This window comes from Cervus canadensis, chromosome 9, assembly GCF_019320065.1.
Source record: "Cervus canadensis isolate Bull #8, Minnesota chromosome 9, ASM1932006v1, whole genome shotgun sequence".
NCBI classification, from domain to species: domain Eukaryota; kingdom Metazoa; phylum Chordata; class Mammalia; order Artiodactyla; family Cervidae; genus Cervus; species Cervus canadensis.
The window spans coordinates 42,043,798-42,069,396 of NC_057394.1; positions in this window are offsets into that span (position 1 = coordinate 42,043,798).

Genomic DNA, 25,599 nt, shown 5'->3' on the forward strand with positions numbered 1-25,599 from the left:
CCACTCACACACACACACAAATGTAGTTTATGGAATAGAAAGAAATGAAACAGCATTCTTAAATAATCTTGTATAGTCACCTTCAACATTATACCAAAACGAGACAAGTGGAATTTTCCCCCCAACTTTATTGAGAAATAATTGAAAAATAGTATAATGTGTGGTGATTTGTATATACGTATATGAAAAATGTATAATGTGGTGATTTGATTATATACATATATGCACATTAAGGAATGATTAAAAGATCCATTCTCAGCATTTTCAAGTACACAATATACATTGTTAACTATTGCCACTGTGTTATACATTAGATCCTAAGAACATTCTTCTTACAACTAAAATTTTGTACCCTTTGGCCTATATCTCCCCATTTTCCCTTCCCTCTAAGCCCTGGCAGCCATCATTCTTTTTCACTGTTTATGTGAAATTGGTTTTATTTTTTTTTTAAGATTTGATTTATATGCAGTTTAATATTTGTTTTTAGGATTATGCCAGCAAGAATACTGGAGTAAATTGCCATGTCCTCCTCCAGGGGATCTTTCCTACCCAGGGATCGAACCCGTGACTCCTGCATTACAGGCAGATTCTTTACCACTGAGCCACCTGGGAAGCCTACACTTTCTTGTATGTTGAAATCCTAACTCACAATAACTGAATGTCCACTGTAGATGGAGATGGGGCTTTAAAGAAGTAGTTACCCAGGCTTCCCCGGTGGTGCTGTGGTAAATAATCCACCTGCCAATACAGGAGACACAAGAGATGCAGGCTTGAGCCTTGGGTTGGGATGATCCTCTGGAGTAGGATTGGCAACCAACTCCACTCCTCTTGCCTGGAAAATTCCATGGACAAAGGAGCCCAACAGGTTACAGTGCATGGTGCAGCAAACAGTGAGACATGACTGAGCACACACTTTTAACATAAAATGAAGTCATTGGCCTGGACACTAATTCAGTATGGCTATCTCTAGAACTCTAATGAAATAAATTTCTCTTTTTTAAGCCACAGGAATGTGGTACTTTGTTAGGGAAGTCCTAGAAAACATATACTCTCTTTATTTTTTTCTTTGTTTCTGCCTTATCATGTTTATTAAAAGTTTAATTATTAGTACTGTAGTGAATTCTGGTGATTGCTTCCCTGTGGTACCATGTAATTTATTTTTTGTTCTCACAGAAATTAATGGTTCCTTCTCTAGGAAATTTCATGTTCATTTTTCAATAGTAATTCATAAATGATGCTACATTATATGTTTTCAGGAGGATTCACATAATATCTGTGACCATGTGTTCTTTTCGTGATCTTGGCCATCATTTGGAATTATCATCTTTAGTTATAAATTTATTAAAAAAAATTCTAAGCAATCTTCTAGGTCCAGAGATTGAACCTGCATCTGCATTGGCAGGCATATTCCTTACCATTAGCTCCTCCTGGGAAGCCTTGAGTAGGGTATATATGTGTGTGTGTATACATATGTGTGTATGTGTGTTCACTAAGTTGCTAAGTTGTGTCTGACTCCCTTGCAATCCCATAGACTGTAGCCTACCAGGCCTCTCTATACATGAATTTTTTTTCCAATCAAGAATGCTGGGGTGGATTGCACTTCCTCCTCCATGGGACCTTTGTGACCCAGTGATGAAACCCACATCTCCTGTGTCTCCTGCATTGGCAGGTAGATTCTTTACTACTATGCCACCTGGGAAGTCATAAATACACACACACACGCACACACACGCATACATATATGAAGTGAGGTGATATCTCATTCTGGCTTTGATTTGCATGTCCCTGATGATTAGCAATGTTGAGCATCTTTTCATATGCATGTTGGCTATCTGCATTTCTCTCAAACTATTTTAAAAGGTTGTATACAGAGCTGTCAACTCCTTGAAAAATATTGATGTACTGAATTATATGGATTATTGGTCCAGTTTAGTTATATGAACAATGCACACACCATATATTTTATTTATAATATTTGATAAAAAAGCCTTATCACATTTGGAGAGATAAATTAATTCCATTGAGCATTGCCTTTTTAGAGATAATTTTCTTTTTTATAGGTCTAACAATAATTACATTTCATATTGTGATCCATTTATTTTAATCAACCTAATAGGTTTATACTTTTATTGGGAATTTCCTTAAGATGCAATTTAACTGTCAGTAGGGGATCTATAAAAGCATAATGCAATGTGCTATGAAGATCTTTTGTCCTATAACTATTTGTTTCTATAGAATCCTTTTAGATTTAATACTTACAGAGCTTAAATGGAAATAGAGAAAGCTGAGTACTTGCGGACTACTTGACTCAAATAACTAAAATTTTTGTACAAATAGGAGAATTGATAAAGAACATAACAGTTATGTACCCTTAAGCCACATATTTAAGGACATTTTGGTGTACTATAGTAACATATCAAAAACATAAAAATGAGGACAATTTTGAAAAGTAAATGACCCATAAGCAATATCTAAATTTATGTCTTTTTTCTTGAATATAAGACATGAAATAGTTATAGATTTAGAAGATACCTCCCCATTATCTATCTATCTATATATTATCTATCTGTTGAGTTGTATGTCTGCATTCAGTTAAGGAGCAGAATGTATAAACTGTTTTAAAAGAAAAAAGTTTGCTGATTTATCACAGATAGTTACAGACTTTAAAAAAATATATAGGCTGAAAGAAAGAAATTCAGGAAAAATGTTTTCAGGAAATATGAAAGTGCAGTACCCCAGGGATTGAGTGAAGCAGCCACCAGTGATCCCAGCTGCCTCTGGGAACCAAAACAAATCATTTTCAAGAGCATACCCAGAGGTCCTGGAGGCTCTGTTGCCAGAGAAAACACAGTATGCCCCGTTAAAATTGAATTTCAGATTTACAACATTTTTCTTTGACTAACTATGTCCCAAACATTGCATAGGACACATCTACATTAGAAAGCATTCATTGTTTTTCTGCTATTCAGATTCAACTGATTACACTATATTTTAATTTGTTAAATCTTGCAATTCCAGCTGGAAACTACCATGGTGTTCCTTGAAGCCTACAGTTCTTCAGAGTGTAATCCACTGAAGCACATCTGGGAACTGGAGGAAGTCATCTCCAATGATCTCGGCTGACTGCCCACAGCTGACAAGAGAGAATAATAGCTTCTCCTATTCTTTTCTGGGAAAAGAGTTTTAGGTTTCCCTCCAGGGAAGAACATGAATGGAGACAATGCGGCCCTGATAATAATCAATCTGCTATGTGAGTTTACCTATCATAGTTCAAACGCAAATCTTTATTAACCATACTTTACTACATTGACATTTTATCAATCTTAAATCTTAAGATTCAAATCTTTTATAAATCTTAAATCTTAGATCATTTTTCATGGATGAGTTATTCTATTAACCTGAGACTTAATGTATATATTTTCTACTTCTCACATTATTGGATATTTAGGTTGCTTTAAAAAGTATTTCAAGTTAATGGAATTAAACACTAAGGAATTGAAAGGAAAATATTATTAGAGATGATTTTCCAAGTGAAATAAAATATAAGATAGCCATAACAAATATTAATTAAACAAGAAAAGTGCAAAAATGACTTTTTGGAGGCTTCCCTGGTGGCTGAAATGGTACAGAAGCTGCCTGCAGTGTGGGAGACCTGAGTTTGATCCCTGGGTTGGGAAGAATTCCTGGAGGAGGGCCTGACAATGCACTCCAGTATGGTTACCAGGAGAATCCCCACGGACAGAGGAGCCTGGAGGGCTGCAGTCCCTGGGGTCACAATGAGTTGGACATGACTGAGTGACTAAGCACACATACACACATGAAAAATTGGAATTTAAAATAATGAAACAATGATAAATCTTACAGTGTTGTGTTAGTTGCTGAATCACGTCAGACAATTTGTGACCCCATGGGCTGTGGCTTGCCACACTCCTCTGCCCATAGAATTCTCTCGGCAAGAATACTAGAGTGGGTTGCCATTTCCTTCTTCAGGGAATCTTCCCGACTCAGGAATCAAACCCCGGTCTCCTGAATTGTAGGAAGATTCTTTACCATCTGAGCCACCAGATAAAACTTATAAAGGACAGGCAAATAATGTGTATAAAGGACAGAGTGGGAAAGAATGTTAGAAAAGCTATGAAGAATTCATGGCAAACAATGACATGACTTAATCAAGACTTTAAAAAATATTAATTCGGATGAGCTATAGAGTTAATGGTTTCTTAAATTTTAAGTGCCAATACTATTGCAACACCGTTAATGTTTGATAGTAAATGAAATCACTGGGAATGTTTTCTGGGTTAAACTATAGAGACAACCTACAAGAAGACAAGAATCTCACTTATTAGCGTGTAACTCTTGCCAAGAATTTAATGTCTCTGTCTCAGAATTTTATATATCCTCCAGCTACATTTCCCAATAGAAAAAACTAATGTGTACAATTCTAGGTATTCTTAACCTTTAGTTCAAGTTATTTCTTTGGAGAGAAATTCTTTTCTGATATAGCTTGAGTGGGAGCATCATGACTGTGTTTGTAACAATCAGGGGAACAGTATCCACTCTATTTAATTAACAATGTAAATACTCATGCTACGAAGTCAAAGTTATGCTTCTAGTTAAGATATACATTTCTTTGTAATTTTAAGTAACACTGTAATAAAAATATTAGTGATCATTGGTTATCCATCAATTGGCTTTTTTAAAGAAATATTGACTCTGTCATTGTACTGGAATATAACAACAAAGCAGTGTTTCTGGTTCAAAATCTTGCCTAAAAAACTTCACACAACTGAGTAGAATCATATACTGCTTAATGAAACAGTTTAAACTTGTTGCCAAATAATATTAGCTGTAATATATAAGTACAGATTGGTCTTCCCCTGTGGCTCAGTGGTAAAGGATCCATCTGTAATGCAGGAAGTCAGGGTTTGATCCCTGGGTTGGTAAGGATCAACTTTACCAAAAACTTATTTCCTTAATAAGTTCTTCATTCTCTGCTTCCTTGTAACTCCTAAGCTTTGGTCTCAGTTTCAAAGTTACATTGCCCTTAAAAGTGCCATTCGGACTTCCCTGATAGCTCAGTGGTAAAGAACCCACCTGCTAGGGAAGGCGACATGGATTTGAGCCCTGGGTGGGGCAGATTTCCCCTTAGAAGGAAATGGCAACCTACTCCAGTATTCTTGCCTGGGAAATCCTATGGACAGAGAAGCTTGGCCGGCTACAGTCCATGGGATTGCAGGAGTCAAACACTACCGAGACTAAACAACAACAAAACTGCAATAGCTCTTATGATATTTGAAAAACTACAAACTCCCTTTCATTTCAAAGTCTGTAAAAGCTCTCCATTTGGTGGTTTCCAAATGCATCTTCCTGGACAATTTTTTTTTTTCTTCCCCCGATGGTATATATATGGCATGGAAGACACTGATGCTAGCACATTGCTTGACCTGATAGAATGTTGCTGCTGTTGTTCAGTCATTAAGTCATGTGCAACTCTTTGCGACCCCACGGATTGTAGCATACCAGGCTCTTCTGTCTTCCATTATCTCTTGGAGTTTGCTCAAATTCATATTCATTGAGTCAGTGACACTATCTCATCCTTTGCCTCCCCCTTCTCCTTTTGCCTTCAATCTTTCTTAGTTAGCATCAGGGTCTTTTCCAATGAGTCATCTCTTTGCATCAGGTGGCCAAATATTGGCACTTCAGCTTCAACAGCAAGCCTTTCAGTATTCAGCTGGCAAAATTAATAATTATCTGTAGGCTTTTTTTTTTCCTTTGGTAGAAATTCCAGCTTTTGTTGCAAAATTGAATTGTAAAAAAAAGTTTAAAAATAGACTCAGCATGGATATCCTTCTAATCTATAGTAGAAATTAATGCAATTGTAGGATTTAAAGGCTAATTTATACTTGTGTATGCGAGCTCTTTCACTTCAGTCATGTCCAACTCTTTGCAACCCTATGGACTGTAGCCTAACAAGATCCTCTGTCCATGGGATTCTCCAGGCAAGAAGACTGGAGTGGATTGCCATGTCTTCCTCCAAGGGATCTTACCAACCCAGGGATCAAACCCTGACTTCCTGCATTACAGATGGATCCTTTACCACTGAGCCACAGGGGAAGACCAATCTGTACTTATATATTACAGCTAATATTATTTGGCAACAAGTTTAAACTGTTTCATTAAGCAGTATATGATTCTACTCAGTTGTGTGAAGTTTTTTAGGCAAGATTTTGAACCAGAAACACTGCTTTGTTGTTATATTCCAGTACAATGACAGAGTCAATATTTCTTTAAAAAAGCCAATTGATGGATAACCAATGATCACTAATATTTTTATTACAGTGTTACTTAAAATTACACAGAAATGTATATTTTAACTAGAAGCATAACTTTGACTTCGTAGCATGTGTATTTACATTGTTAATTAAATAGAGTGGATACTGTTGTTTTGCTGAAATACAATCTGCATTTGCAATATATTTGCTAAAACAACATTCAAAATAATTGATGTAGCTCCAACTGTTATATTCCATGTTGCCTCAATTCCCCTAGTATTCTCTATTGTTGTCCTTATTATCCTATCTTGTAAATTATTTATTTTCTAACTAACCCTCCCATTTATTATATCTTACTTTTAAAATCTGATGACTCTCTCACTTTCAATAAATTGTTCCTACATTGTATATATTTTTGCATTGGTATTCTGAATATTAATATTATTTTCTATATAGACCTTAATTTTTAATCCGTCCATTGTTTACCTGCACTTAAGCAGAAAAAATTGTCTTCTCTTTCTTAGTCTTATGCCTTAATTCTATTTCTATTCATAACCTGGTTCCTACTCCAAAAGTTGACTGACAGTTCATATTTATTGAAATTAAAATTCTCACTGTTGAGGGAGATATAAATACATTTGCATATGTCCTAATTCCCTTTAAGGGAACAGATGGATGGGGAAATTGTAAAGTAGCTTGAATTTAACTAACAATCAATGTCATTCACATGAAACACTGTGTAGAATAAACATAGCACTTCTCATCTGATTGCAATTCTAGTGCACTTTATCATACATATCATTTACCCATGAAGATTGAGTATGTCCTTTTACAATCACATTTGGAAAATGGGTAGATGAGAAATCAAGCCTACTCTATAAAAAATACTGTTATATGACCCATTTGTCAACCACAATATATGATTCTTTTGTATCAATCTGTCACCATAGCTTTCTTAGTGGGCTTGCAACTTCACTCGTCTATCTTTATCTGCTATGAAACTTCATGTTGTGTTAGTTCTATAGCACAATAAAATGAATGGATACTTTATGGCTTCCAATTGAAAATAAATGTTTCATGGAGAGCATTTTTCTTTTCACTGAACCAGCTGAATGACAAGCATATGATTACTTTTCTTTGTGTCTACAAATTTTTAAGAGGGAAAAACACACTAAAACCAGTTTGGTTACTATTCAGAAGAAACTGCACCATGGTGCTAGGTATATTCTTCTTAGAGTTATATTACTCCAGTGAACACTTGGAATAAACATAGAAATCTCTAGGAAATCTGTATTGTTAGTCATGTGGTTGGAGATTGAAGGTAGCAGTACGTTTGTGTAAAACCAGGTGCCATGAGACTTCCTGAGAACTGAAGTCAATCTAATTACTTTTGTTACTTTAAACCTGTTTCCTTTCCTTTTTCATATAAGTGCATTTTCATTTATTACTTTGGGATTTACAATTTCAATTAGTCTTTAATGAATCATTTTGAATGGATAAATGATAGAACATTTTTAGGGCAATAAAACACCAAAATTAGAATATTTTTATTATTATTTCAAGTATATATATATATGTCATTTATTATGGTAAATATGTATAAAAGCATACATTTGATTATATATACTTCTTCATGAAAAAATAATAACTATACTGATCTGATCATCCATTTTCTCATGAACTCAATACTTATTTGTTTACTAATTATTGTTTTGACTTTCCAGTTTCTTTATATTTACTTCTGGTAAATGTTTATCTTAACTTTATGACTCTTTAGTTTAAGAAGATATTCATTGTTTCAAAGAGTAATTTTTTTGGTTATTTGTTTTTCTCTTTCATAGATTATTTTCTCAGATAAGCCATTACATAGTATTAGACAGAGTTTCCCTGTGCTACTGAGTAGGTCTTTATCAGTTACCTATTTTATAGTAGAGTGTATATGTCAGTTTATTTTCCAGTTTATCCCCCCATCTTATGTGTTGGTAACCATAAGTTTTATTTTCTATATCCCTAACTTTATTTCTGTCTTGTAGATAAGTTCATTTGTACCTATATTTAGATTTCACATATAAATGATATCATATGATGTTTGTCTTTCTCTGTATGACTTACTTAACTCAATATTACAATCTCTAGGTGGCTACAAACGGCATTTTTTTTTCTTTTATATGGCTGAGTAGTGTTCCATTGTATATGAACCACATTTTCTCTATTCACTTCTCTATTGATGGAAATTTAAGTTGTTTCCATGTCCTAGCCATTGCAAATAGTGCTGCAATCAACATTGGGGTGCTTGTATCCTTTCAAATTATGGTTCTCTTTGGAAATATGTCCTGGGGTTGCTGGATCATATAGTATCTCTATTTTTAGTATTTTTAAGGAACCTCCATACTGTTTTACCTAGAGGCTGTACTAATTTACATTCCCACCAACAGTACAAGAGGGCTCCATTTTCTCCATGCCCTCTCCACATTTATTTTTTGTAGATTTTTGAGAGTGCTTATTCTGACCGGTGTGAGGTCAAAATCTGTAGGTCGAAACCTAATTACAGTTTTGATTTGCATTTCTCCAGCCATTAGTGCTGCTGAGCATTTTTTCATGTGCTTCTTTGACACATATATGTCTTCTCTAATGAAATGTCTATTTAGATCTCCCATCCACCCATTTTTTTATTGGACTTTTTAAAAAAATCCTGAGCTACATGCACTATTTATATATTTTGGAGATTAATCCCTTGTCGGGTGCTTCATTTGCAAATATTTTATCTCATTCTGATAATTGTATTTCATCTTATTTATTTATTTATTGGTGTGCAAAAGTTTTTAAGTTTAATTAGGTCTTATTTATTTTTATTTTTATTGCTCTAGGAGGTGGATATTTCAAAATTTATGTCAAAGAGTGTTTTGCTTTAACTGTTTATTTTATCCAGCCTTACATTTAGATCTTTAATTCATTTGGAGTTTATTTTTGTATACAATGTTGGGGAATGTTCTAATTTCATTTTTTACATGTAGGTGTCCAGTTTTTCCAGCATCACTTATTAAAAAGACTGCCTTTTCTCCACTGTATATTCTTGCCTCCTTGACATAGATTAGGTCACCATAGGTGCATGGGTTTATCTCCAGATTTTCTATCCTGTTCTGTTGATCTATATTTCTGTTTTTGTGCGAGGACCATGCTGCTTTGATTACTGCACCTGTGTAGTAGTGTCTGAAGCCTGGGAGCCCAATTTCTCCAACTCCGTTTCTCTTTTCCAAGATTGCTTGGGCTATTCAGGGTCTTTTGGGTTTCCATAAAAACTGTAGGATTTGTTGTTGTTCTTGCTCTAATTCTGTGAAAAATGCTCTTGGTAACTTAATAGGAACTCCACTGAATCTGTAGATTACTTTGGATAGTATAACCATTTTCACAATACTGATTCTTCCAATCCAAGAACACAGTGTATTTTTCCATCCATTTGGGTCATGTTTGATTTCTTTCTTCAGTATCTTATAATTTTCTGAGTACAGATCTTTTGCCTCCTTAAGTAGGTTTATTCCTAGGTGTTTTATTCTTTTTGATGTGACAATAAATGGGATTGTTTCCTTAATTTCTCTTTCTGATTTTTGTTGTCATTTTATAGCAATTCAAGAGATTTCTATGTATTAATTTTGAATCCTGCAACTTTACCAAATTCATTGATGAGCTCCAATAGCTTTCTCGTAGTGTCTTTAGGGTTGTCTGTGTATAATATCATGTTATCTGCAAACAGTGACCATTTGATTTCTTCATCTACAACTTGGACTTCTTTCACTGTGTTTTTTCTCTGATCCCTGTGGCTTGGACTTTCAAAACTATGTTGAATAAGAGTGGTAAGAGTGGATGTCCTTATTTTATTCCTGATCTTGGAGGAAATACTTTCAGCTTTTCACCACTGATGATGATGTTTGCTGTGGTTTTGTCATATGGTCCCTTTATATGTTGAGATTGTCTCCTATTATGCACACTTTCTGCAGGTTTTTTTTTTTTTTAATTGTAGGATAATTTCTTTACTATAATATGTTGGCTTCTGCCATAAAACAACATGGATCAAACATAAGTATACATATATCAGCTCTTTTTTGAGCCTCCCTCCCACCCTCTATTTCACCCCTCTAGGTCACTACAGAGCACCAGGCTGGTTCACTGTGTTATGTTATATAGCAACTTTCCATTAGCTATTTTACACATGCTAATGTATATATGTCAATGCTACTGTCTCAATTATTCCCACACTCTCCTTCCCCTGTTGTTTCCACAAGCCTATTCTCTGTGTCTTCAGCAGTTTTTTTTTTTTTTTTTTTTAATCTTATCTTAAATCAGTGTTGAATTTTGTTAAAAGCTCTTTCTGTATCTACTGAGATGATTGTGTGGTTTTTATTCTATATTTTTTTCAAGTAGTGTATAACATATCACACTGACTAATTTCAAATATTGAAAAACCCCTGCATTCCTGGGATAAATCCAACTTGATTATGGTGTATGATCCTTTTAAGGTGTCATTGGATTTAATGTGTTGAGGATTTTTGTGTTTATATTCACAGTGAGGGATGCTTCATAGGATGAGCTTGGGAATATTTCTTCTTCTACAAATTTTGGTTAGATTTTCAGAAGGGTTGATATTAACTCTTTTCTAAATGTTCAATAGATTCACCTGTGAAACCATCTGGTCCTGGACTTTTGTTTGTTGGAAGATTTTTAATCACAGTTTCAGTTTTAGTGCTCATGATTGGTCTGTTCATATTTTCTATTTCTTCCTGGTTCAATCTTGAAAGGTTGTAACTTTCTAAGAAGCTGTCCTTTTCTTCTAGGTTGTCCATTTTATTGGCATACAGTTGTTTACAGTAGTCTCTTATGATCTTTCATGGTATCCATTGTAACTTTTCTTTTTTCATTTCTAATTTTATTGAGTCCTCTCACGTTTTTTCTGAATGGGCCTGGTTAAAGAATCATCAATTGTATTTATCTCCTAGAACCAGCTTTTAGCTTCATTAATCTTTGCTTTTGTTTTCGTTTGTCTATTTTATGTATTTCTGACCTTTATGATTTATTTTCTTCTAACTTTGGGTTTTGCTTGTTTTTCTCTAGTTGGTTTAGTTATAAAGATAGGTTGTTGATTTGAGGTTTTTCTTGTTTCTTGAGGTAAGACTGTATTGTTATAAACTTCCCTTTTAGAATTGTTTTGCTGTCCCATAGGTGGCAGACTTGATTTGCTGTTCAGATTAAAAATAAATAAATAAACTCTTTCTCTTGGACAAAGTTTGGGCAGGCTTAATTTGCATCCCATCATAAAATCCTGGGGTTTCCTAAATTTATGATTGTTTAGTTTTATGCAGCTCTACTCTGGGCACAGTCCATATCCGTATTTCTATGCATTGTCAATGTTTGACTTGAGGTAAAAGAAAGCTAGTGACAAGATGAAGTTCATGCCGTCTACAGTGCTGTGACCAAAGGTTGTTCTGTTATCTGCAGTATCCATGGTGGATACTGACTAACTTGTTAGCTTAGCAATAGGGTAAAATCCCAGGCATTTAATTGTTCTTCATACAAAGTAGAATATTGATGAGGAATTGGATCAGGTGAGATCTACTAAATATTCTTTTGTTGAACATTTATGGTAAAAGATTTTAAAAATATGGCCTCACTTAATCTACTATTATTATTATTTTTTCTTTTTCTTATGACTTTTGAAATGGGGCTAGTATAACTTTTTATTCTTTATTTCAGACATTTGGGTTTTTTCTAACTCATTACTTGATGTTTAACCAACTCTGAATGTTGTCTCTCCATCAGGAAGCTTCCACAAGCCTCTTATTCTTATCCATCAGAGGGCAGACAGAATGAAAACAACAATCCAGGAAACTAACCAAAATGATCATATGGATCACAGCCTTCTCTAACTCAATGAAACTATGAGCCATGCCATGTAGGGCCACCGTAGATGGGTGGGTATTGGTGGAGAGTTCTGACAAAACGTGGTCCATTGAAGGGAATGGCAAACCAATTCAGTGTTCTTGCCTTGAGAATCCAGCCCCTACCCCCCACCATAAACAGCCTGAAAAGGCAAAGAAATATGACACTGAAATATGAACTCCCCAGTTCGGTAGGTGACCAAAATGCTACTGGAGAAGAGTAGAGAAATAACTCCAGAAAAAAAGAAGAGATGGAGTCAAAGCTAAAACAATGTGTGGTAGTGGATGTGACTGGTGATGGAAGTAAAGTCTGATGTTGTAAAGAACAATATTGCATAGGAACCTGGAATGTTAGGCCCATCAATTAAGGTAAATTGGAAGTGGTCAAACAGGAGATGGCAAGAGTGAATATCAATATTTTAAGAATCACTCAAATAAAATAGACCAGAATGGGTGAATTTAATTTAGTTGATCATTATGTCTACTACTTTGGGCAAGAATCCCATAGAAGAAATGGAGTAGGCCTCGTAGTCAATAAAATAGTCCAAATTGCAGTACTCAGTGCATTCTCAAAAATGACAGACTGATCTCTTTGTTTCCAAGGAAAACCATTCAATATCACAGTAATCCAAGTCTATGCTCCAAGCAATAATGCCAAAGAAGCTGATGCTGAATGGTTCTGTGATGACCTACAAGAACTTCTGGAACTAACACCAAAAAAAGATGGTTGTTTCATCATAGGGGACAGGAATGAAAGTAGGAAGTCAAGAGATACTTGGAATAACAAGCAAGCTTGAACTTTGAATACAAAATGAAGCAAAACAAAGGCTAACAAGGTTTTGCCAAGATAACACACCTGTCATAGCAAACACCCTCTTCCAACAACATAAGACAACTCTACACATGGATATCACCAGACGGTCAATACCAAAATATGATTGATTATATTTTTTGCAGCTGAAGATGAGATACTCTATACAGTCAGCAAAAACAAGACTGAGAGCTGACTGTGGCTCAGATCATGAACTCTTTATTGCCAAATTCAGACTTAAATTGAAGAAAGTAAGGAAAACCACTAGGCCATTCAAATATGACCTAAATCAAATCCCTTATGATTATACAGTGGAAACGACAAAAAGATTCAAGGGATTCGATTTGATAGACAGAATGCTGGAAGAACTTTGGATGGAAGTTTGTGGCACTTTACAGGAGGCAGTGATCAAGTCCATTCCCAAGAAAAAGAAATGCAAAAAGGCAAAATGGTTACCCAAGGAGGCCTTAAAAATATCTGATGAAAGAAAAGAAGTAAAAAGCAAAAGAGTAAAGAAAAGATATACCCATTTGAAAGCAAAGTTCCAAACAATAATAAGGCAAGATAAGAAAGCCTTCCTCAGTGATCAGTGCGACGAGAGGAAAACAATAGAATGGGAAAGACTAGAGATCTCTTCAAGAAAATTAGAGATACCAAGGGAATATTTCATTCCATCATGGGCTCAATAAAGGATAGAAATTGTACGGACCTAACAGAAGCAGAAGATATTAAGAAGAGGTGGCAAGAATACACAGAAGAACTACCCAAAAAAGATCTTCATGATCCAGATAACTATGATGGTGTGATCACTCACCTAGAGCCAGATATCCTGGAATGTGAAGAAAAGTGGGCCTTAGGAAGCAACACTACAACCAAAGCTAGTGGAGATGAGGGAATTCCAGTTGAGCTATTTCAAATTCTAAAAGATAATGCTGTGAAAGTACTGAACTCAATATGCCAGCAAATCTGGAAAACTCAGCAGTGGCCACAGGACTGGAAAAGGTCAGTTTTCATTCCAATCTCAAAGAAAGGCAATGCCAAAGAATGTTCAAGCTACCACACAATTGCTCTCATCTTACACTCTAGCAAAGCAATGCTCAAAATTCTCCAAGCGAGGCTTCAAGAGCATGTGAACTGAGAAATTCTAGATGTTCAAGCTGGATTTTGAAAAGGCAGAAGAACCAGAGATCAAATTACCCCCATCCGTTGGATCATCAGAAACACAAGAGAGTTCCACAAAAACATCTACTTCTGCTCCCCTGATTGCTCAGTTGATAAAGAATCCACAATGCAGGAGACCCCAGGTCGACTATTGGGTCAGGAAGATTCACTGGAGAAGGCATAGTCTACCCACTTCAGTATCTTGGGCTTTTCTTGTGGCTCAGCTGGTAAAGAATCCGCCTGCAATGAGAGAGACCTGAGTTCAATCCCTGGGCTGGGAAGATCCTTGGAGAAGGGAAAGGAATACCCACTCCAGTATTCTGGCCTGGAGAATTCCATGAACTGTATAGTCCATGGGGTCACAAGTATTAGACATGACTGAACGACTTTCATTTACACTTTCTACTTTATTGAGTATGCCAAAGCTTTTGACTGTGTGGATCACAAAACCTCTGGAAAATTCTTCAAGAGATGGTAATACCAGATCACCTTACCTGCTTCTTGAGAAATCTGTATGCAGGTCAAGAAGCAACAGTTAGAACTGGACATGGAACAACAGACTGATTCCAAATTGGGAAAGGAGTACAGCAATATTGTATATTGTCACCCTGCTTATTTAACTTATATGTAGTGTGCATCATGAGGAATGCCGGGCTGGATGAAGCACAAGCTGGAATCAAGTTTGCCGGAAGAAATATCAATAACCTTATATATACAGATGACAACATCTTTATGGCAGGAATCAAAGAGGAAGTAAAGATCCTCTTGATGAAAGTGAAAGAGGAGAGTGTAAATGCTGGTTTAAATCTCAACATTAAAAAAACTAAAGATAATGGTACCTTGTCCCATTACTTCATGACAAGTTGATTGGGAAACAATGGAAATAGTGGGAGACTTCATTTTCTTGGGCTCCAAAATCACTGCAGATGGTGACTGCAGTCTTGACATCAAAAGAATCTCGCTCCTTGGCAGAAAAGCTATGACCAACCTAGACAGCATATTAAAAAGCAGAGACATTAATTTGCTGACAAATGTCCATTTAGTCAAAGCTATGATTTTTCCAGTAGTCATGTATGGATGTGAGTTGGACCATAAAGAAAGCTGAACACTGAAAAGTTGATGCTTTTGAACTGTGATGTTGGAGAAGACTCTTGAAAGTTCCTTAGAGTGCAAGAAGATCAAACCAGTTAATCCTAAAGGAAAGCAGTCCTGAATATTCATTGGAAGGACTGATGCTGAAGCTGAAGCTCCATATTTTGGCCACCTGATGTGAAGAACTGACTCACTGGAAAAGACTGAAGGTAGGAGGAGATGGGGACAACAGAGGATGAAATGAATGGATGGCATCACCGGCTTGATGGGCATGAGTTTGATCAAGCTCTGGGTGTTGGTGAGGGACAGGGAAGCCTGGTGTGCAGTCCATGACGTCACAAACAGTCAGACATGATTGAGCGGCTGAACTGATGAATGCATGTTGCCTCTATCTTATTTGTATTCATCTATGTATTACTACTTTTTCATACTGTCCATGGTGTTCTCTGGGGAAGAATACTGAAGTCAGTTGTCATTTCCTTCTCAAGAACTATCTTGTTGGAAAAAAACCCTGATGCTGGGAAAGATTGAAGGCAAAAGGAGAAGGAGAGATACAGTTTGGGATGATTAGAAAACATTGTTGACTCAATAGACATGCATTTTGAACAAACTCCAGGAGAGAGTGGAGGACAGAGGAGCCTGCCATGCTGCAGTCCATTGGGTTGCAAAGATAGACAAGACTTAAGGACTGAAAAACAAAAACAGCAACAAATATATCACCATGATTTTTAAACATTTTTCATGATTATAGTAGCAATAACTATTATAGAAAAATTAGAAAGCATAATGAAAATTTAAAGAGCATATTTCAATATTACCACAAGATTAAATAAATATTAATTTATTTGTATATATGCATATGTATTTATATAATTTATATTTTTTTAAAAAAATCATTGAAATCTTTACTCACATACAATTCTGTATTTTTATATAGCCCTGGATTTAACAGTATCTTTCTCAACAGGTGATACTGGGAAATATCTAAGTCCTCTGGGAGTCTTTTTATAGAATAGGTAGCTAGGAAGAAATTTTTTCTGATGGAAGGAAGTTTGTAAGTAAGCTTTGCTGAATACAAAAAAGAAAACACAAAATTTTGGAAGAAATGGTCATTCTGAATTCAGTGTATTTCCTTTTACTCTGATTTTTCTGTACTCTCATCCTGCATGGTTTCATCCTCTTAGTGAACACAACATAGAAATTGTTAACATTAAAAAAAAAAAGTCAAACAAATATGTGAAAACATTTTTGACCTTATCTTAATTGATGTGAATGCAAATGGGGACACAAAAATTCTAATCAGTTATAGAATATACCACAGCAAAATTTTGTAATTTAAAATGCTTAAACATGTTAGCAACAATGGTAAGATATGCTCAACCAGCAATATGATGTGTAGTGAAAGCATGTAAGCAGAAGCACCTCAGTCCCATGACTGGTTGAGATGATGCCTCTAGGAATAATGGCAATAGCCAACAGAACTATGAATACGAGGATCTGCTTCAAATAAAGAGGAGAAAGTTGAATGGGACCAACTTTCCTGAAAGAAAATATATATATATATATATATATATATATATATGTGTGTGTGTGTATGTATGTATGTATTTTAGAAAAACAGCAATCTGGATATCCTGGAGATGAGCAAAACATACAGAAACATGAAGAGAATTGGCATTTGGAAGTCAAAATGCAAAAAAAATATATATATATAAAAGCAAAGTGTGCATGAAAATTAGCCATTGGTAAGGCAACTTAATTGGAAAAAAAAAGAGTCTTTTCAAGAAATATATCCAGCTGCAAAAGATAAATTCACCCCCTTACCTCATACCATACAAAAAATTAACTTCAAATAAATCATACACCTCAATCTGGGAGCTTTAAGTAGCAATATTTTAGAATAAATGATAGCAGAAAATCTTTGTGACCTTAGATTGTGCAAAAAGGTTTTGATGAGACACCAAAATCATGATCTATAGAAAATTTGACAAACAATGCCTCATCATATTAGTTTTTACTTCAAAAAACACTGTTCAGGAAATGAAAAGATAAACCACGGATGGCTTCTTCTCCTCCCTACTTTGATTTTCTTCCCCAGTTTTCTTGCCTAGAAACTGAGTGACTTTCTTATCTAAGAATGTTTTCTGAAGGTTTACTTCCCACTCAATATCTGATTGTTCTCATGTGAGAGACCCAACTCCCAGCATCTAGTTGAGGCAAGAAAATGTGTATATTATTAAAAATGGGATAACTGTGAGACATTATTCAATTGCTGATTTAAGTTTCTAAGTTTTGGGTTTTTAAAAAATACCATAAAATATGTGGCAATAGGTTAGAATGTAACATTAAAAACAGCTTGCACATTGATATTTAGCTATATTTGTTTTACTATAAAAATTAATGTATGAAGTCAATATATGCACACATATAATCATGTTTTGGTACATACCTATACAAATTCCATTGAATATATAGAATTATACATGAATACAATCAACTTTTTATCTTAATTTATGAAATACTCATTTACAGGGAAAAATAAGAGATTTTTCTTAAGTTGTTGTTGTTGTTCAGTCACTAAGTCATGTCCGACTCTTTGTGACCCCATTAATTGCAGCACTCCAGGCTTCCCTGTCCTTTGCTATATCCCAGAGTTTGCTTGAACTCTTGTCCAGTGATGCCATCCAACCATCTCATCCTCTGTTGCCCTCTACTTGTCTTGCCTTCAATTTTTCCTAGCAGCAGGGTCTTTTCCAATGAGTGAGCACTTGGCATCAGGTGGCCAAAGCATTGGAGCTTCAGCTTCAACATAAGTCCTTCCAATGAATATTCAGGGCTGATTTCCTTTGGGATTGATTGGTTTGATCTCCTTCTTGTCCAAGGACTCTCAAGAGCCTTCTCCAGCAACAGAATTCGAAAGCATCAGTTATTTGGCACTCAGCCTTCTATATGATCCAACTCTCACATACATACAAGACTACTGGAAAAACTATAGCTTTGACTAGGTGAACCTTTTTTTGGCAAGGAATGTAATGTCTCTTCTTTTTAATACACTGTTGAGGTTTGTCATACCTTTCCTTCCAAGCTGCAAGCATCTTTTAATACCAAGGCTGCAGTTATCATTCGCAGTGATTTGGGAGTCCCTCAAAATAATGTCGCTCACTGTTTCCATTGTTTCCCCATCTATTTGCCATGAAATGATGGGACCAGATGCCATAATCTTAGTTTTCTGAATATTGGGTTTTAACCCAACTTTTTCACTCACCTCTTTCACTTTCTTCTAGAGGCTCTTTAGTTCTTCTTCACTTTCTGCCATAAGGGTGGTGTCATCTGTGTATCTGAGATTATTGATATTTCTCCCAGCAATCTTGATTCCAGCTTGTGCTTCATCCATCCTGGCATTTCCCATCATGTACTCTGCATGTAAGTTAAATAAGCAGGGTGACAATATACAGCTTTGATGTACTCCTTTCCTGATTTGTAACCATTCTATTGTTCCATGTCCAGTTCTAACTGTTGCTTCTTGATCTGCAACCAGATTTCTCAGGAGGCAGGTAAGGTGGTCTGGTATTCCCATCTCTTCAAAAATTTTCCACTGTTTGTTGTGATCCACACAGTCAAAGGCTTTGGTGTAGTCAATGAAAGAAAAGTAGATGTTTCTCTGGAACTCTCTTGCTTTTTTGATGATCCAGCAGATGTTGGCAATTTGATCTTTGGTTCCTCTGCCTTTTCTAAAACCAGCTTGAACATCTGGAAGTTCCCAGATGACATACTGTTGAAACCTTACTTGGAGAATTTTGAACAATTATAGTAGCATTTGCTAGTGTGTGAGATGAGTGCAATTGTGCAATGGTTTGAACATTCTTTGGCATTGCCTTTCTTTGGGATTGGAATGAAAACTGACCTTTTCCTGTCCTGTGGCCACTGCTGAGTTTTCCAAATTTGATGGCATATGGAGTACAGCACTTTCACAGCATCATCCTTTAGGATTTGAAATATCTCAACTGGAATTCCATCATCTGCACTAGATTTTTTCATAGTGATGCTTCCTAAGGCCCACTTTTCTTCACATTTCAGGATGTCTGGCTCTAGGTGAGTGATCACAACATTGCTGTTATCTAGGTCATGAAGATCTTATTTGAATAGTTCTTTGTGTATTCTTGCCACCTGTTCTTAATATTTTCTGCTTCTGTTAGGCCCATACCATTTCTGTCCTTTATTGTGTTCATCTTTGCATGAAATGTTCCCGTGGTATCTCTAATTTTCCTGAAGAGATCTCTAGTCTTTCCCATTCTATTGTTTTCCTCTATTTCTTTGCATTGATCTCTGAGGAAGGCTTTCTTATCTTGATAACTCTGGTTAACTGACTGAAAACAATGTACAAAACCATTAAATTTCTCTCATACAGTGCTAATTAAAACTACTAACAACAGGACACCAAACAGTGTGATTAGGCAGATTCAAGTATTGATATCAACCATGCTCTTGGAATTAGCCTCCTGTTTAAATCCAATAGACTGTCAAGGTTTAGGTGACTTTCCCCTTAAGTTTCTGTATTGTCCTTGTACTGTAGTTGTAGTCGTTCTGTATTGTAATTGTTATCAGGAATTAGCCCACTTATAGTGGGAATTATTAACAATTTTGCATACTACATCTTGACCCACAAAGAAAAAGACTAGAACAATTTCATCCTCTATAACAGGCCTGGTCAGTGAGTTAAAGCTAGTATGAATGATCTGAGATAGCAGCAGTGCCTTTTTCAGATTGGGTCTGGACAAATTTTGTGATAGCCGTTCTTTTTGCATAGCTTCCATTCTTGGAATATCTGCCTAAAATGTGCACAGAAATAATGAGTCAGGTTTACCTCCAGAAGTTCCTCTGAGTAACAAAGAGTAGTTTCACTGTAAAGTAATATCTGTAGTCATCTGAGGTTTACACGAATTACTGGTGGTGTTTACTTAGATACTTGAAGATCACTTATAAACTCTAATGTATAAGTTATTGTGTTTTCAAGACTAGATTAATATCTGGCTTCTACACAGTAAGTATAACTTCCAATGGTACACCTGTCAGTTATGGGGGCGTAGGGAAGTGCTGTTAAAGTTGTTGGGTATTTCCAAATGTGACTCATATTAATCAAGGTGGATATGTTGACCTTGACATAAACTTTAGGGTTTCATATGCAGCTTGAATAATTGACTCTGGTCTTTGTTTTTGAGGAGACTTGGTTAAGGGAGACAGCATAATCTGTACTGTTAGTGTATAATACCAACTGGGAGGAATTCTGCCTTGAAGAAAGTCTGACTAATACTTTCAGAAATGGGGACGTAGGAATATAGAAAAGTACTTACATGTGTTTTGTGTTGGAAGTGCAGTGTCTGGGCTCTTCAGTAGCTGTTTTTGGTATATTTCTACTTAGGGATGAGGAGAATGGCAATCAAATCATGGTGAGAACCGTCTGTTCAGTGATGGCCAATACAGCAGTCCACTGAACTCAAGGTTCCTATATTTTAGGAAACCTGCAATAGAGTATTAAAAAATATTATTGGAGTATAGTTGATTTACAAGGTAAAAATTACATGTGTACAGCAAAATTACTCAGTTATATATATATGTACAACCAAAATTATTTTCCCTTATAGACCATTACAGAGTGCTGAGTAGAGTTCTCCATGCTATGCAGTAGGTTCTTATCATTTGCCTTTTTTTTTCCAATTATTTTTATTAGTTGGAGGCTAATTACTTTACAATATTGTAGTGGTTTTTGCCATACATTGACATGAATCAGCCATGGATTTACATGTGTTCCCCATCCTGAACCCCTCTCCCTGGTCACTGAGCAGTAAAGAAGCCACCTGCAATGCAGGAGCTGAAGGAGACCTGGGTTCAGTCCCTGGGGTGGGAAGATACCCTGAGAGGAAATGGAAACTCACTCCAGTATTCTTTTGCCTGGAGAATTCCGTGGACAGGGGAGTCTGGTGGGCTACAGTCCACGGGGTTGCAAACAGTCAGACCTGACTGAAATGACTTAGCAGTGACAGCTTTTTGTATAGAGAAGTATACATATGGCAATCCCAATCTCCAAGTTGTTCCTCTTCTTATACTCTAGTAACCATAAGTTTGCTTTCTACATCTGTGACTTTACTTCTGTTTTGTAAAAAAAAGTTCATTTGTATTACGTGCTGTGTGCTGTTCTTAGTTGCTCAGTTGTGTCTGACTCTTTGCGACCCCATGAACTGTAGACTGTCAGGCTCCTCTGTCCATGGGGACTTTCCAGGCAAGGATGCCGGAGTGGATTGCCATGTCTTCCCGCAGGGGATCTTTCAAACCCAGATGTCCCATATTGAAGGCAGATTTTTTTTTTTTTTTTTTTTTTTTAACCATCTGAGCCACCTGGGAAGCCCAGAATTTTAGCTACGACAGTGAAATTGGGAGTGGGGGAGGGCAGGATAAGGCTCTAAGATCACGCTGAGGGTTATGGAGAAAGAGGACGAAGACAGGGCAGCTATTTCCCGGTGACTGTTGTGTTTCCGTCTCCATACCATTAGCCCACACTTCGGTTCCCACTGCTCCCCTCCAGGGACTGGAGTTAGAATCTAGATGGGCCCCTGACCACGCACATTGCTGGGTTAGATGGTGGAATCGACAGGGCATTTTTGTTCATTAAGAAGGTTTCAGGGGCTGTTATGAAAAGTTAGATTATTACTGAGATCCAATCTTCCCATTTCTTTAAATTTTTGTGGTATTACTTTTCCAGGTGCCAAAGTTTTTATTGTCCTATACTATTAATACCACACAAATTTTCTCATTACAGGAAAACCAATATTATCTTAAAAAATTCACCTCAGACCCCCATCTTTAATTTGGAATGGTCAGACACAAGAGGGATGAAAGTGTGTGTTATACATACAGAAAGCCTTTATGGCCCACAAGTTTACGTATATTGGATACTGTAACGGGCCTTGTTGACTATGCAGCCAATTCAGTGGTCAATATCTTTATGACTGGGGTCCTGTCAATTCAAGAATGTACACTAGACAGCTGATTCAGAATTAAGTTGAATCCTCTAGGCTCACATTTTACCTTGGTGACACCTGGAGATTGTAGCAATCAGGCGGGACTGGGGTTGGTCTTAAAGAAAGAAGTGTGATTCAGAAATGCTCAGGGCAGAATTCTACATTCTCTAAAATTCTCTATAACCTCTTATCCATTTTGTCCTCATTGCTAACCACATACTGGCGAAAAGGAGATCTCTTTCTTGGGACAGTCACATATAATTACCAACCTGACTCTCTAAAGTGCATGTGCCAAGAGGAGGTGATGTAAAGGGAAAGAGAATCAGAAATGCTTTTGAGTCCATTTTTAGGAGGCCTTTCAAAATGATGAGGTGCCCATGGAATGTGTCTTCAGTTCAGTTGAATTCAGTTGCTCAGTGGTGTCTGACTCTTTGTGACCCCATGAACTGCAGCACGCCAGGCCTCCCTGTCCATCACCAACCCACGGAGTCCACCCAAACCAATGTCCATCGAGTCGGCAATGCCATCCAACCATCTCATCGGCTGTCATCCCCTTCTTCCCCTGCCCTCAATCTTTTCCGCATCAGGATCTTTTCCAATGAGTCAGCTCTTCACACCAGGTGGCCAAAGTATTAGAGTTTCAGCTTCAACATGAGCCCTTTCAATGAACACTCAGAACTGATCTCCTTTAACATGGACTGCTTGGATGTCTTGTAGTCCAAGGGACTCTCAAGAGTCCCCTCCAACACCACAGTTCAAAAGCACCAATTCTTCTGTGCTCAGCTTTCTTTATAATCCAACTCTCACATCCATACATGACCACTGGAAAAACCATAGCCTTGAGTAGACGGACCTTTGTTGGCAAAATAATGTCTCTGCTTTTTAATATGCTGTCTAGCTTGGTCATAACTTTCCTTCCAAAGAGTAAGCGTCTTTTAATTTCATGGCTGTAATCACCATCTGCAGTGATTTTGGAGCCCAGAAAAATAACGTCAGCCACTGTTTCCCCATCTATTTGCCATGAAGTGATTGGACCGGATGCCATGATCTTAGTTTTCTGAATGTTGAGCTTTAAGCCAACTTTTTCACTCTCCTCTTTCACTTTCATCAAGAGGCTCTTTAGTTCTTCACTTTCTGCCATAGAGGTGGTGTCATCTGCATATCTGAGGTTACTGATATTTCTCCGGGCATTCTTGATTCCAGTTTGTGCTTCCTCCAGCCCAGCATTTCTCATGATATACTCTGCATATAAGTTAAATAAGCAGGGTGACAATATACAGCCTTGACATACTCCTTTTCCTATTTGGAACCAGTCTATTGGAATGTGTCTAGGGAATGAGAATAGTCAGATATCTTGATTATCATCCCATTGTTGAATGTTTCATGATAAAAGTCATTCTATTACATGAAAATGATTAGGAAAGCTGAAAATATTTTGCATATTAGTATATAGAGTTAAAATGATGTGGCAAGAGTCAGCTGAGTAGAGTGAAAGTATTCTCAATCTATGAGTAATAAAATACAATACTACTTTATGAGATGAACTACATTTAAATTAATCTTTTATCTTAATGTTCTTTTTTCATCTGTCTCCATTTACATATAGGAAAGTTATGACCAATCTAGATAGCATATTAAAAAGCAGAGACATTACTTTGCCAACAAAGATCCGTCTACTCAAGGCTATGGTTTTTCCAGTGGTCATGTATGGATGTGAGAGTTGGACTGCGAAGACAGCTGAGCACCGAAAAATTGATGCTTTTGAACTGTGGTGTTGGAGAAGACTCTAGAGAGTCCCTTGGACTGCAAGGAGATCCAACCAGTCCATCCTAAAGGAGATCAGTCCTAGGTGTTCATTGGAAGGACTGATGCTGAAGCTGAAACTCCAGTACTTGGGCCACCTCATGAGAAGAGTTGACTCATTTGAAAAGACCCTGATGCTGGGAGGGATTGGGGGCAGGAGGAGAAGGGGGAGACAGAGGATGAGATGGCTGGATGGCATCACCGTCTCGATGGGCATGAGTTTGATTGAGTAAACTCCAGCAGTTGGTGATGGACAGGGAGGCCTGGCGTGCTGCAATTCATGGGGTAGCAAAGAGTCGGACACGACTGAGCGACTGAACTAACTAACTATATACATGTATATATATACACACACACATATATTTCAATGGTAAAACTGAAAAGAAAAAATGTATGTGTTGACAGCTGAGATAGATATGTGCATTTAAATTCTTTATGCAGAAGAGAAATAATTGATCAAAATATTTCCTTTGAAGCAGTGTGACTGATCATATAAAAGATACTTGGTTACCTGCCTACAACGCAGGAGATGTGACTTCGATCCTGGGTTGGGGAAGATTACTTGGAGAAAGGCATGGCAACCCACTCCAGTGTTCTTGCCTGGAGAATCCCATGGACAGAGAAGTCTGGAGGGTGACTGTCCATGGGTTGTAAGGAGTTGGACATGACTGAGTGACTTTCGCTTTCACTTGGTTACAAGTAAGATTCAAATAAATATTCAAAACTTTATTGGCTTTACAATATTCTATTAGTCAAGAAGGCAAATATTTAAATCTTTACATTTAGCCATTTAATATCATATATTTTGGGGTTACATTAAATATATTTCACAACCAGTACTGCAAAGCAGAGAGACCAGTAAAAGGGATACAGTGATCACTCACAATTGATACCAGCTATGAAAAACAAACCAGCTGTCCTGGTGAGTATTAGCTCATATGTATTCAAGATAGCCAGAAAATACTCATTTATGTAGACACAATCATCTGGTAATTTGGAGTGATGATTTGCTTCACTGATGAAACTTAAAAATCATTCTGATGGAAACTATTTTAAGCATCCCAGAAATATTCATGGCAAAATGTCATTAGTATGATGTACTTGATGGCACTGAAATTTAGGAGCTTGATGATACAGGGAAATAACCCTTTGGGTGATATTTTAATTCTTACTAATGATCTAATATGACCCAGAGCATGACTCCTTTTTAGATTGATTTTACTTTATCTTAGATTCTTTCTTACTTGCAAAGGGCTGCCTCATTGAAAATAGTGTGTGTATATGTTTGAACTTACAGCAAAATATTGGATGCATTCTAATCAAAGATTTCATATTGCTGTAATAGTTGCATAAGAAAGAGTCATTAGGTGGAATAAAATACTCAGAAGTAAAATTGTATTTTCAATTTAGGCAAATGGACATGAAAAGAATTTACAATGTGTAGAGATGGGAAAGAGCCATAGATCTTTAGAAAATCTTATATCTTTTGCAAATTTGTATTGAAATAATAATGA